The sequence below is a fragment of the Hippocampus guttulatus genome, chromosome 17, assembly GCF_054856545.1.
Source record: "Hippocampus guttulatus isolate MCC_2025c chromosome 17, RoL_Hgut_1.0, whole genome shotgun sequence".
NCBI classification, from domain to species: Eukaryota; Metazoa; Chordata; class Actinopteri; order Syngnathiformes; family Syngnathidae; genus Hippocampus; species Hippocampus guttulatus.
Window position 1 is genome coordinate 5,680,611 of NC_141277.1, and position 14,302 is coordinate 5,694,912.

Sequence of the window (14,302 nt, forward strand, 5' to 3'; positions counted from 1 at the left end):
CCATGACCAAACGGGGGTTGACTGGCTCAATAATTAATGAAGGCGTGCGTCGCAACCTTCTTTTGTTTGTGTAGTGTGTAATCTATAAAGACTTTAATGTCCTTTGTCCTACAACTGGCGTCTTGGCAAAGCGGGAGTGACAATCAGCCAGATGGCTGCCAAAGCATTGTTTGGGTGTCGTTAGGATGCAGCAGATTTCCTACTTAAAGTTGATCTTTCATGCATTTTGCCCCACTCTTGATGTAAAGATCAGTAAAGCTATCAATCTTTTTTTTTTGATATAGCGACTGCTCTTCATTTTTTAAAATAAGCATAAATATCCTTTACTTTCATTTTCACCAGTCGCTTTTATATGGGGTTTTTTCTATAATTTCCCAGACAGTAGCTTGGGTTGTGTGTCAACTTAACTGCAGAGGTGCAAGGCAGTAGTGGTTTTGTTTATGGATTGTTTCTCCTGGCTCCTTGCGACCAGCGATTTCTCTTTGTACTTTCTCAGTGTGCTTTTCTGGAAAGAAATATTTTTATTATGGTACTTTGTCTGAGCCTGCAACTCTGGAATCCAAAGCCATGATTCGGTTCAGTCCGGAACCTGACAGGCAGGCTTGTGCAAAAAGAATTTCTTTAAAAAACTGTAACATTTAAATCCTTTTATCTCGTGTGCGAGAATCAAACAGCCGTTTTCTTTTTGTCCAGGTGCGTGCGACATGACACGGCCCAGCTTGTGTTTGGGATGAGTGGCGCAAGTCAACAGTGATTTATGAACACCCGAGGGGGGAAGCCGCACCTTCCTAAAAGCTACTGTAAACACACTGTAATGCCGGCTCAGGAATCTGTTTGATTATTTTTTATTTTTTTACCTTTCACTCGAGATTTCCCCGCATGGGAAACCTCCCCCCAGGCTGAAAGGCACATTATATGATTGAGAAAAGAGAATCTGAAACCGCATCTCCTGCGACTCTGCCGAGATGGCTTCAAGTCGTGGCGGTCGAGCGGGAGGGATTGTGTTCTCCCATAACCCGAAACCCGAGCTCATCAAAGAAATTCCAATAAGCAATGAAGACATTTCCCAGCGAGCGTCCTGTGGGGTTCCTGTTGACGAGGGGTGGTGTCGCCGTGTGTCAAACTGCAATCTGATGCCATTACTCAGCACGGGTCAACGCTAATGTGTCACTCACCCAGCTGCACCATGTGTGTGTGTGTGTGGGGGGGGGGGGGGGGGGGGATTTACACTGCAAGGCCAAGTGCCCAATTTCATTTCAATGCTTCCGTCCATTTTTGTTTTGTACTGGCCATTTGCATGTCCATTTCAACACCAGGAAGTAAACAATAATACAGGAAGTAATACAAATGCAGTAATCCACCCCTGCAACAGACAAAATCCTCGAAGTAGGGACCCCAAATTATTAAATTTTTCATCATTACAACCGGGGAGGGCACAGAGAGGTGGACCATACACTTCCTAATCAGATGACCGAAATGCCATTTTAGGTATGGGCAAAATAGGTAGATAGAATTTATATCTCCCCTTAAAAATTTCTAAAAACTGGACTACCAATCAAAACGGGATGCCATTAATAAAGCAAGACCAATGCCAGTGATGAGAGACCCCCTTCAAGCTGCAAGTCACAAAATACCTGTACCAGTTTACCTGGATTTCATGTCAGGCTGCTAATTTAATGAAAAATAACGCCACTCTGTTTGGTTCATTAGATTTTTCGGTCTGATTCTGACACGTAGCTCAACGAAACTTTGTCAGTGTTTTTTTTTAAATTATTTATACAGACGCATATTGGTGATGGGGGGGGGGGGGGGGGATCTGTATTTTGTCACTTGAACCTCACAGTGTAAATCTTGCCTCAAATAAAGGGCATTATCGAAAATGATTCTTTGTCCATTGCTGCTATGGGCACAAAACGTGTGTGTGTGTGTGTGTGTGTGTGTGTGTGTGTGTGTGTGTGGTGGCCCCTAAAAGGGCTTAAAAACCATCTACTGTATGTCCGCTCATGTGCAGCCAGATGCATGGCAAGAATCCTTTTCGGGAATGACCTGCTTGCCTCATTAAAAGGAAGCTGCTGGAGGGGAACGATATGCAAACCAAGCAGGGGGAAAATGAAAGTCGACACAAACGCGCATGCGCAGGCACGTCGCTTGAAAAGCACTTAAAAATCCTCTAATGCGTCAACAAATAAGCTCAGCCACTGACTATTGTTGTCACATTAACATAGCGTGGCATTCCAACTATGATGCAACAACAACACAAAGTGACAAAACAAACACAAAAACAACAAAAAAAGCAAGGCTCATGAGAGCACTTGCCGACGGCTGCCTAAGCTTCAATAGGTCCAGAACTCTTCTTTGTGTAACCCCCCCCCCCCCCCCCCACAATGGATCCCGGTTTAACTACGAATATATAGTAAACTTTCTCCCCCTCTCCCTCCCTTGTTTCTTTCTGACTTTCGGGTTGAGTGAACGCTGGCGCGTTTTGGCTGCCGCTGCTCAACCCGTATTGTTTTGTGTTATTTGTTATTGTAAAGTGTCCTTGGGTGTCTTGAAAGGCGCTTATAAATAAAATCTATTATTATTATTATTATTATTATTAACAACAACAGCAACTGCCACCACAAGGCGAGGATGTGATGATGGCATAAAACTGAATTGAACAGAATACGGTGCACTTTGCATCCCGGTTTGCAGTAAAATATATCCGACACGAGCATATACTGTATGAAATGACAGGAGAAGGACGGAAAGCAAGTAGAGGCAAAAGTATTATAACAGTAATCACATTCATATATTCTTTATCTTCAGCAAAAAATAACCAATATTAGTGCTGTACTGATGAGATGAGAGGAGTTGCGACGTCTCAATGTACAGTATATTTGTCTTCTACTGTCACCAGGTGGTCAAGGCACACCAGAAAGAGCATCATAGTGGTCTTTTTGGTTAGTTTTTTTTAACCCAAGTATCTGTACTTCCATTTAAGTGCATTGAAAAAAAGAGTCAGTTGGATTGCCATAAGAAAGTTGACTTCACCAACATGAATATTGCACAAAACAAAATCACATCGTGTTTTCAGTGTACAAAGTATGTGTAGTTTGGTCACCTCTATCCGCTGCACTTTTCGATCCTCCTGGTGGACAAGCAGCCAGCAGACGTCCGTTCAACCGTGGCCTGATGAAGGAAACAAAAGAGCAGCTTTTAATTGCATTACGACAGCGTTTGGGCACCAGATTGCAGCCCTGGAGAGCTTCCCGCCGGACCCCTGCTGCGACGAGCTGTGGTCGGGGGATAGAGACAGCACCCAGGGCTCAAAAACAGAGAAGAGGGGGACAAAGGGGCGGATGATATCCCCGGACCCCTGCTCCGATTCTGCTGCAGGTTACACTAACTACAATAAGGGCGGGGAGTGGGGGGGGGGGGGGGGGGGGGTTCCACCCTTACCCAGCATGATGAAGGCTCCTCTCCATTTTAAATGAACCTCTTTGGAGGTTTTTTTCACTTTGTGGAGACAAAATGTTATCATTGTAGGGAGGAGGGGCGTTAATATACATTGTACAAATCCTCTCATCTCTGTATCATAGCACTTTTAATTTAATTATGTGATTGATGTTACTGGATTGCTACTTTTCATCAATTAAATACATATTGCTACTTTTTTTTTTTTAGTTGGGAGGGCTGGAACGGATTAATGGCATTTGTATTGATTCTTGTGGGGAACCACGATTTGCTACACCAGTGCTTCCAGTTCTGAGCCTGATCACTGAACAAAATAAAATTGTATCTCAACGCCCCACTGAGTGTGTTTATTTTTATTTTCCCCTCATTATTCCAGTCCAAAAAAAAAAAACGGCAGGATTGAAGCCCAGCTTCAGCTCCCACACTTTTTCCTGACGGTGTCTTGTTGCTACAATGCAAACATCGTGCTTCTCAGTTTCATTGACATTAGCGCAACACTTAAGTGCAGTAATCTAATCTCCCCCCCCCCCCCCATACTGCTTTCTCCTCGGAAACAGAAGGGTCTCAACCTCCGCCAGCGGGCTGGGAGGGTCGGAAGGCGTTACCAGAGCATCTTATACCATTATAGAGCGCTATACATGCAGGCCTCAGGGTCATATAGATAAGGTTCTCCACACCCACCACACACACACACACACACACACGAGGGACAATTTCACAACAATTATCGCCCAAAATGCTCTTCTTTCGGCATCTGCTCGCTTAAGTTTAATGATAGGTTTGCGTTGGAGCAGGAAGGCCGTTAAGCCCTGTTGGGTCTCGGTGCGCTGATGTGTGGCAAGTGGAAAGACAAAATAACAAATGCACTGTATTCTTCTTCTCTCATTACAGTCAATGTGGCAAAAGTTAGCCACGTGCTGCGGCGCCACGTCGCATTTTGGAGAGACCAAAAAAAAAAAAAAGTTGGAAATAAGTCTGAAACCCAAATCGTGATGTATTTCATCAGTTTAAATGGAAGAAATGCGTGCAATGCAACACCGCAATGGTCCATTTTGTGGATTATTTTGCGTTGTTCTGTTTAGTTCGACAGTGGGGCAATAAGTGTCGTTACTTTTTGCGCAACGTCATACGAAAAACGGTCTCTCTTATATTTGCGGTGCTTTCGTTTTTGTGCCATAGGCTCCGAAATTGCGCCGTTATTTTTGTGCAGTATTCTAGAAAAAAAACATTGACTAATTAATTGCAGTGATTTACTTTTTGGTTGCCATATCCAATGAAAATCAGTCCTTCAATGCATCACAGTGCAATTACTTAATCTGTGATATTCCGATCAATAAAAAAGGAACAGCACTACTATACGGGGAATACCTGACTAAAAAGGTGAGATGCATCAAGCAGCTGGAAAACTTATTTCACGCGTCTATTGTACATCGTTTTAGTACACCGGTATTGAAAAAGTGCCGCAAATGCAAGTGTGTCTACCCGGGATTTGTGTGTTGGTGGCATACAATGTGTGTTTGTCATTGTGCTCTAAGTGGCCCACTGGGGAGGAAGACGAGGGAGATTAGCCATGTTTCCCGGAGCTTTGATGTTAAAGTCCTCAGGGGGGTTAGCGCTGGTACCGTCGCCTTCTCCCCATCATCATTCTAGCGTATTACATCCTGGCGTGCGGAGGTGGGGGACTCCAGTCACATAACTTTGAATCGAGTCGGACTTCTGAACGATTTGACTTCACGTAATGACGGCTTGTTAACATCCGCAAGTCAGAAAGTCAGCTTGGAAAAGAGGAAATCGGACATAAGTGAGAAATTCCACAGAGGGTGGAAGTCATTCAGGATCCCTGTTTGATCCCCACCGTGAAAAAGCGTTGAGACTCTTGAGTGTAAACCGAACCAAGCAAGAGTCAACAATTATCTACTATTGACAGTCCATCACATTTTGTGCAATAGTCCTGAAAATTCGGTCCCTCTACTAATTACAAAGCATTTTTGTGCAATAATCCTGCTAACATCAGCCTCTTTAGTTAATAGAGCGGATTCATTTTTATGCAATGTTCTCCTAAAACTGGCCTCTTTACTTTTTGAGCAAGAAAAAAAAAAAGTTTATATATTTATTTTTCGGCAATCATCTACAAAAAAGATCGCTTTCATATTTTCCTATTATCCTACTAAAATGGCCCCTCTACTATCTTATTACATTTTTAATGAACATGAATTGTAGCGGGCTCTTTACTCCTTCATTGTATTGTTCCCCATCTAAAAAATACATTTTGCGGCATTTATTTCCCCTTCTTCTTATCCATGACAGCATTGGTTGATTTCTGAGAGAGTCCATATTGAAGCGAGTGGATTGGAGCAGATGGCGCATTGTGTGTTCTTGATTCTTGGCAGTCCGACCCGACGGGATATTGAGATGAGAGAGGAGCAGCCTGCTTTATTTATTCTGAAATTTGTGTTGCCCGTACTTGTCGCTGGGTGTATTCGAACGGATGACGGGATGGGTTATGTCGTGTCGCTAATTGGTCAATGAGAGGTAGGTCATTGAATCACGTCGTTCAGCTAATTTCATTAAAGACATCTTTTTTTTTTAACCCACTTTGCTGAAACGCATAAAGAAATTTGATCTTAGCCGATCTATAAACGTAACAATTAACGGTGACCTCCACCAAGGCTTCAAAATTCTCACAGTCGCCGGTGATGCTGGGATCGATAGTGAAATAAAAATATTAGGTCAACATACAGCCGTCGCTTTTTGTAGGCATAAAAAGCAGGATTGCAGCAGATGAATTTCAATAACTGTCAACAAAAAGTAGGCTGTGATCAAATACATGATTTCCTTCTTTCAAATTTACACCAACTCAAAATGAGTTTGGTCAAGAGTCGAGTTAGTTACACCAGATATAAATGAGCATTAGACCAAAAATAGTTATTAACTGTACCAAAAATATTTTATAAAATTGCAGAATTGCCCGACTGGGATCGCATGACGTCGAGGGGTTGAGTGTATTGAAAAAAAAAATGTATATGTCAAAATAAAGGTATCCCCTGTTGATTGAGATGTTCAGGCTGCTCGGAACAATGCCTTTTCCCAGACATATTAAGACACAAAACGCTCTGAAGCAGAAAGGAGCAGGAGTTACTTCGACGAGTCCCATTTAGGTCAAAGTGTCTGCCGCATTAAGCGGAAGGACGAGCGGCAGTTTGGGGACTTTTCTTCCACGAGGGGCTAAACGCGGCATTAATCACCGTAATGTTGCTCCAGTAAGCCCGTCGTCGTGCCTTCGCTGCATAATATCCCAAAGTGAACGGCGCGTCGGCATGCTAATTTATGTACTGCCAACAGGGCCGCGCGGTACACGACGAAAGAAGGGAAACACCTCATCAGCTCCAAAAGTGCCAGGATGGGCTTGGAGGGGGAAACTCTGAAAACAAATGGCACCACCCAGCTAAAGATAGTAAACAAGTTGCTTTAGCAGCCAACCGATTTCTGGGCCATTTTCCAGCTGTGTTTGCCTCGTCGTTGAATACGTTGTAACATACAGACAGAGAATAGAACAGCAAACACGGACATAAAATAGAAAACAATAGCAAACCGACGAGACAACGAGCTACGCCTGGATAAGACACAAGAGATGCTAACACCAACAGCTAAAAGACAATTAACCACAGTACAGTCTTGCTTAAAACGATACCTGTGGGAACGTTTTCATTCCAAAAAAATTCAAAGAGGCCACAAACAAACACGTTCACACGCTTTAAGACATCCCATGAAGAAGAAGAAGACACTTCACGTGAGATGTTTTTGGGGTTTTTTTTTTTTTTGCTATCCTTCAGATCAGCTGAAGCAGCAACAAAAGTAGCGGCGGCGCCTCTCTTCAGCGCGATGACAATCATCGTCCCCGACCGACACGAAACGCCGCACCGCGCAGGACATCTTCAATCCGATGCCCACAAACAGACGGGGAATGGGGTGGATTTAAAGAGGACAGAATTGGAATATTCCAGAGGAAATTGACAGTGGAAGGGGAAAATAATGACAATCTGATGGAATCTTATCCTTCTTCACATCAGTGCTGGGGAACTTTATCATCGTCGCACACGCATTCAGATTGGTTGAGGGAGGATGAAATGGTTTTTGTGAAGGTGACATTGCAGAAAGCGTCAACGCCGGCAAGCGGGGAAATGAGGACGGTGTCTCCGTGTTTTTAAGTCACTTGGGGGGTTTTATAAGGACCGGGATAGGGATATAGTTGCTTTTTCTATATACACAATTTAAAACAGTTCCCAGGTGTTTCAATATGTCTGTCAAGTTTTTTTTTCATCCCCCTTTAAAACAAAAGTGTGGGTGGGGGGTTGGGGGTGGCGAACAGTTCAAAATAACAGTCAGCGTTACCGAAAAAACATTCAGGCTTCTGCTAGCTGTCAGCGCATACCTGCCACCATTTAAAGCTCCTCTGATTAACCCCAAATAAACTTCAGATGTTCTAGTAGGCTTTCCTGACTTTTTTTTTTCTTTCCCCTCGCAATGCCAAACATACCTTATGGAATAATGACCAAAACTATACAGGGGTGTTTGGACTTTTTCTCTCCAATGTAAATACGCTGATCAATGAATTAATAACTTCTTAAATTAATAGGTTATTGCTTATAATTTATAAAACGCGAAAATAACATTATTTGAGGAATAGCCGAAGAAATACTAACAGTAGCATTGTGCCACAAAACTTTTTCTCTGCCGAGTCCTTGCCTGATCCGCGATGTGTAAAGCATGATGCCGTTTAACTGTGGCGCCGTCAGAAAAAGTCGATATAATATGATATAAGGCCATAAGACCGCGCCACAAATCACCTCGTGCTCAAGGACGCGTCAGCTTTGTAGGCACTCCATCACCAGAGCGGCGCGACTTCTCCGCGCGCAACTATTTGGAATAATTTACCCGGGCTGAGCGTACAGTGTATGAATCCATGCAAAGTGCTCAAGAGTCATCCGATGATGCATTGCGCCGCACTGCCCACCAAAGCTCTATAAAATCATTTACCACTCTGTAAATCTTTTTAATAGATGAAAAAGTGGGTGGGGGGCGGGGGGAATCACGACTAAAAACAAATACAAATTGGTGAGATCCACACACATGCACGCGTGCACGCTGTATTCATATCCATGGCTCACTTTAGTTATGCGCGTCTATGATTATACATTAACATAAAAGCTTTAAAAGCTTCAGGCCACTGTAACTTTAAGGAAGATAAATTTGATCATAAAGTGCGTTGTAGATTTAAAATAATGTTTTTGCCTCTTTTTTTGGGAACTTGGACTGGAGCTAATATGTCATACAAAAAAAACAAATAAGTATCTCTGGCATTAAGCATAGCATGCTGGTAAAATATATTGAAATAAAAACTGTACGTTGCTGTTCTGGGCCGCCAGGGGAAAACTTGCAAACTTGCACAACTACTGTAAATTAGACCAAGAGCAAATTCGGTCCGCGTGGAGGATTATGTAGAAAAGTGTGCTGGGGTGATTTTGGGCAGGAATTCCTCAAAAATGTTCAGGTTCATGTCAGATTTTTGCTAGCAAGTCAAATAACTGTAACTCTGGTGACTTGTATCATAAGCACTATTAACAGAATGATTACGTTAGAAAGAATGTGTAGTCCAAATAGTCCAGCACATCAGCAGAATAGATCTTAACAGAGCAATTCAAACGAATAATCCCAAATTCAAGTTATGTTGTTTCCTGGTGAACTTTTCAAGCCCTTTCATCCACTTGGAAGGCTCGACTCCTCTCCATCTCCACCCTACTCACACTTCCATTCCTTCCACGGGAGCGCTGGACCTTAGGATGGCTCCACAAACCTCATCAGGGAACGAGACTAAGACAGCGGCGGGGTCAAAATCCTCCTAATCGGATTCCCCCCCCCCCTCCCCCCAGCCATGCCAATTGTGATCATAAAGCCACATCCCTCCCGATTGGGCCAATTTTACAGCACGCCAGCTCCATCTGTACAAGCTCAGCGCCTAATGCTTCATCGCTATCAGGACTTTTTGGGCCTGATGTGGACCTCGGAGATGTCTCAGTGTGAGGTCCGCGCTAAACTAATGCGGCTTAGCAGGAGACTGCAGATAGCGCATTTCAGAAACAACTATGCGCTTCTGTGTTTTTTTTTTCCATCTGTTCACACGGTCTTCTTCTTCTTCTTCTCCTCGAGTCACTACGTATCAGATGATTCCAGTCCATTGTTGGATGCATTGTCTGGCATTCGGGGTGAGATCAGCTAGGTCCTCTTGGGTGCAAGATGTCGGGAGGAGAGATAAAGTGTAATTACTAGGGGGGGAGATATATGAAGAGATGATATTTCTCTGTTGTGTCAGATGGTGTGAAGAAAGTAAAACCTAAATAGGTTTCACTGAGAGAAACCTGGCATTCTGGAGATTTAGTTTTTAGTGGCAGTAACGTCAATTCAATTTACGTGACAATGAGCAGCAGTTTGGTAAATACTGAGGAATTCGTAGGAAAAAAAAGGAGGCTTCGAGATATATATGGACACCCGTAGTTGAGTTTCACTGTCAAACTAAACATAAAACAAAGAGGATTAATGCTTTTGACATTACACATTATATTGTGTATTTATTACTGCAGCTGTATAGCAGACAAAAGTACTGGGACACATGGCGAGTTATAACAACTGGGGTTAGATTCCAATTTTTCGACAATGAAAGCTTGCGTTCCTCTAGTAAGACTTTTCAGGAGGGGGCGGGGGGCATTTATTTAGCATCACAGCAGAGGAAGTGCAGCAGACGGTGTAGAATGATCAACGAGAAGGAGCATCTCATTATTTGGCTCTTGGGCTGATTAACACCTGCAAGCATGCCAAAAAAAAAAAAGAAAAAAGAAAAAAAAATCTCCAGACAGGTTTTAAGACGGTGAGGGAATCGCAGGATGTGTGTGGAGAGAAGCTGTAAATAACTACGCGCGAGTGTGAAATCATTAGCGTCGTTACATTTTAGGCGCTGTCCCTCAAAGGGAGCTATCGGGTCGACTCTCTCGCCGACGGGAAAATGTCAGAAAGGGGGCTGCGTTGAGAGAGATAAGGCCATTTGTCAAGCCAAAACAACTGAAACGTAACTCCAATATCATCATTTGTCTGTGTGTCCGTAGGATTAGAAAGAAACTGCTGGTTTGATTTGATGACACTTGGTGGGCACACAATGAATAATCCAGGAAATGGAACAGCTGATCAGACGGTAGGCGGGGGGGATTTTTATTTTTATGATGGAAGAGTGGTTAAGCCCCCATCTGCCTCACAGATCTGGAGGCTTGGGTTCGAAGCCGTACGTTGACGTGGACCAAAGAAATTAAAATGAATCAATATCATGCTTTTGAATGATATTTCTCGTCTGGGGGCCTGCAGCAAATACTCTACACGGGTGGACGAAAATGAGATGACGATAACTATTGATCATCGATCTGATCGAAACACGAGAGCGGACTCGCTCGTTCACCCGTTCGAGACACCGAAGCATATTGGATGCATTTGTCACCCCGCTTGTGGGCATTCAAGACTGTTGTTGCCATGGAAACCCAAGCAGTTATGGCCCATATTTCCCACACCAGCACATGAGTCTGGACGGATAAAAAATTTAAGCAATACATAGAATGGCATTTTGAGAAATCGCTCTGTGCAGGGAAAGCTATGATTTCAGACTGCACCTGAAGGCAACACCGCATATGCAAATGTCTTCGTTAAACAAGAACTGTCCAGTTGACTTGAGCCAACATTTGCAAATTTTACAGTTGGTGCACTTTTTTTTTTATTGTGACCTGACTTCTACTGCAGAGGAAAAAAAAACAAAAAAAAAATGCCAGCCCTTATGCAAGAGTACACCATCTTGTCTCTGAATTTATCTGGCTTTAGGTTGTCCTCCCTTGCCCATTCCAGTTGATGCACCCTCTGGGCAAATACACACCAAAAAAAAGAACAACCCCGAGCTGCATGTTAATATACACAACAGAATATCATCATCTCCCTGGTCTGGTGTGAAAATGTAACTTGCAGAGCGGTTGCCAATTTCACTTTTCTGGTGTTCGCCACGTTTTAACAGCTCCGCAACATCACAGCATGAAAAAGATAAAGATTATCTTAGATCGTGTTGCCAAAATATTGCGTAACGTGGTTAAAAATGTGAGGCAATGTTGCTTGGCAAGAGAAAATGGCAGCTAAAATAAACACAAGCGCTCAGGGGATTTTGCTAAAAGAGAATAATGGTGACCATCGCAACGAGCCAAATATACTGAGTGGTTAATTCATCTTTTAGCAAGTTGACTACCAAATAAATAAGTCAGTTTCCGGTAATAATACTTTGTTACTGTATTCAAGTAGATTTCTCAGGTATCTGTATTTTACTTGTTTAATCTTTTATGGATGATGACAAGCCCGAATTCTAAAAGTCATGTGGCATTGCACTCAGGCATGTTAGCTTGTTAGCTCAACAGCTAGGTGCCACTTGAGACAAGCTAATGACGCAAACATCTTGTTTAGTTAAAAAAAAAAAAAACTACTATATTTAGCTGCTCGACATGATGCTTAAATTTTGAATGGGTCAGTTTTAAAGTGAAACTGGGCCCGAGATGTGAAAGGCAAATGAGTGAATGTGTGGTTCCTAATCGATTCAAACAGCATCACTGAAATTAAAATCAACAGTTACAATTTTCATAATGTTTAGGATCTAGGCGGGTTAAAAAGGAGGCCTGATTTATTTAACTCTGTATTTATTTAAATTGAAAATTCCATTTTATTTTCTCTCTCATCATTTTAGGCTTTTTTTTTGTACAGCACTTATACACACCTGCGGTTGTTTCAAAAGTAGTCGATAAAAGAAGTTGAGTTTGGTCAAGTGTGAGTACTTTTGCTGACTCTGTCTGCTTCAAACCATGTAACAGCCAAGACAAAAAAAAGTTTGCATTTTATACTGTACTTCCTTTGGGCAGTTTCAACAAAAAACTATTGTCAGGGGTTGAAATGTCACTTGATGGGGAAAAAAAAGGCAAAAACAGGAAGAGAAGTTACTTATTTTAAAAAACCAAATGCTGTACTCGGGTCAAATGTTTGGCCACACTATTATATATGATTTCAACTTAATTAACGAGCAGCATTTTTGCATAATTTGGCCTAAAAAGATTTTCAAGCTCCCAGTTGACGTTTACTTGAGACATAAACATAAAACAAAATACATTACAGATGGTGTACTAAAAACAACCTCACAATTGTGCCTTCTGCTTGTATAATAACAAAAAGAAAAGTGGTGCAGTGTTATAACCCTTTAAGTAATGTACATTTGAACACCAACTGTGAAGCAACACACGCAGACCTATAATATGACACTCACAGAGATATAATCTTTATCCTCTAGGGAAAATATTAACACTGCGGCTTGCTAAGGAGTTGTGACTGTCTGGCACCACTGTATTTCCACTGTGTTTTCTCTGTGGACTCGAACAGCGCACTACTTTGACTTGTATAAGAACAAAATATTCCTTCAGGATCACATATTAAAATGTTGATCTGGCATTTGTTGTAAAGGCGTCTACAGTCCTTAATGTGTTCAACTGATTGCTCGATCTGGTCGTTAAAAGGGTTTTAATGATCACCATGTCCCCTTTGATTGTTCTGCGCACCCGTACCTTAGGTCCAAGGCTCGGGTTTGTCCTTTTTGTCATTGGCGGCGCTGACCTCTACCTTCCCCTCTGGCACAGGTCAATAATTCACAGCAGCAGAACCACAGCAGTGTCCCTCGTGGGCCTCCCGGACAACTGGGGAGAAAAAATGAGTCCATTACCATGGCATTGCCAAGTGATGGATTTCAGGCTGGTTGCAGAAGTGCAGGTAAAAAAAAAAACCTCAAGGTGACCTTCAAGGCAAAGGCATCGTTAGACTCCCGTGGGAACGTATCAAAGGCAGGGATGTTGTTAGACTTGTTTGGTATCATTGGGTGTCACACGTCGTCAAGCTGAAATCTCATTTGGAATGGATGTGAGAGTTTCCGCCGAGAGGTGTGGTTTCCACCAGATCACCATGGCACAATTTGGAACCTAAACCACTTGTGTCTATATTAGTGTAGGTCGGACAGTCATCAAACACCAGTCTAGTCATAGCCCTGAATCACAAAAGAGAGGGGAAGAGAGAGGAGAAGTGGCAGTAAAACAGGCCAAAATTCAAATGTCAAGGAGCAAAGCAGGGTTATAATAACTAAGTTATTAGTTGCATAATAGGTGTAATTTAACAATTGCGAGAAGTAGAGCTCCATCCTACCATGCTGGCAAACTATGGTAAGCCTATTTTAGTTTTGGACGGCTATTCAAATGTTGACAATGGAAATGCAAGAAATGTGGTTGTGGACTATACTCTCGGGACAATTTAGGGGGATATTGACTTTGTGATCACTTAATTTTAGAAAATGGTTGAGGCCTGGAGTTTTGGATGCACATAATAGCATTCGGTAGCTCACTGTTCACCCACCGTCTTCACTAGTTCTGTCTCGGCACGTTTGACTGTTCCTGCGGCTGTTTGGTGTTTTACTACAACAATGAAGTGCCAGTTTCCCCATCCTGCTTTCAGGATTACAGAGCTTTATAAAAATTCCTTTCCAGTCTTTAAAGACTCTATGATTTCTGTCCATTTTTTTTCTGGGGTATGAAGATAATGGAGAGCAGCATTGTTTCCAAGCTTGGGGTGTACAAGCCCTCGCAGCTCATTCCCAGCACCCGCCAGCGAGGCGGCATCTGCATCGCTGAAGGCAGGATGGCAGCCATGCAGGGTAGCACTACCCCAAGCTGTTAGGCCTGCTGTC

At 42.7% G+C, this 14,302-nt stretch overlaps 1 long non-coding RNA gene across 6 annotated transcripts in view; it reads right to left on the bottom strand.

The window, feature by feature from the left end:
- The window catches only part of LOC147191716 (uncharacterized), a 37,381-nt gene that overhangs the window by 4,659 nt on the left and 18,420 nt on the right, over positions 1-14,302 (bottom strand). For 3 of the 6 annotated variants that reach the window (XR_015103502.1, XR_015103500.1, XR_015103497.1), the window contains 2 exons: positions 13,137-13,265; positions 3,104-3,171 (listed from right to left, as the gene is read on the bottom strand). This is a non-coding gene — a long non-coding RNA (uncharacterized LOC147191716). Of the gene's footprint in view, positions 1-3,103; positions 3,172-13,136; positions 13,610-14,302 lie in introns of all 6 variants that reach the window. The other 3 variants (XR_015103501.1, XR_015103499.1, XR_015103498.1) reach the window with 3 other exon arrangements.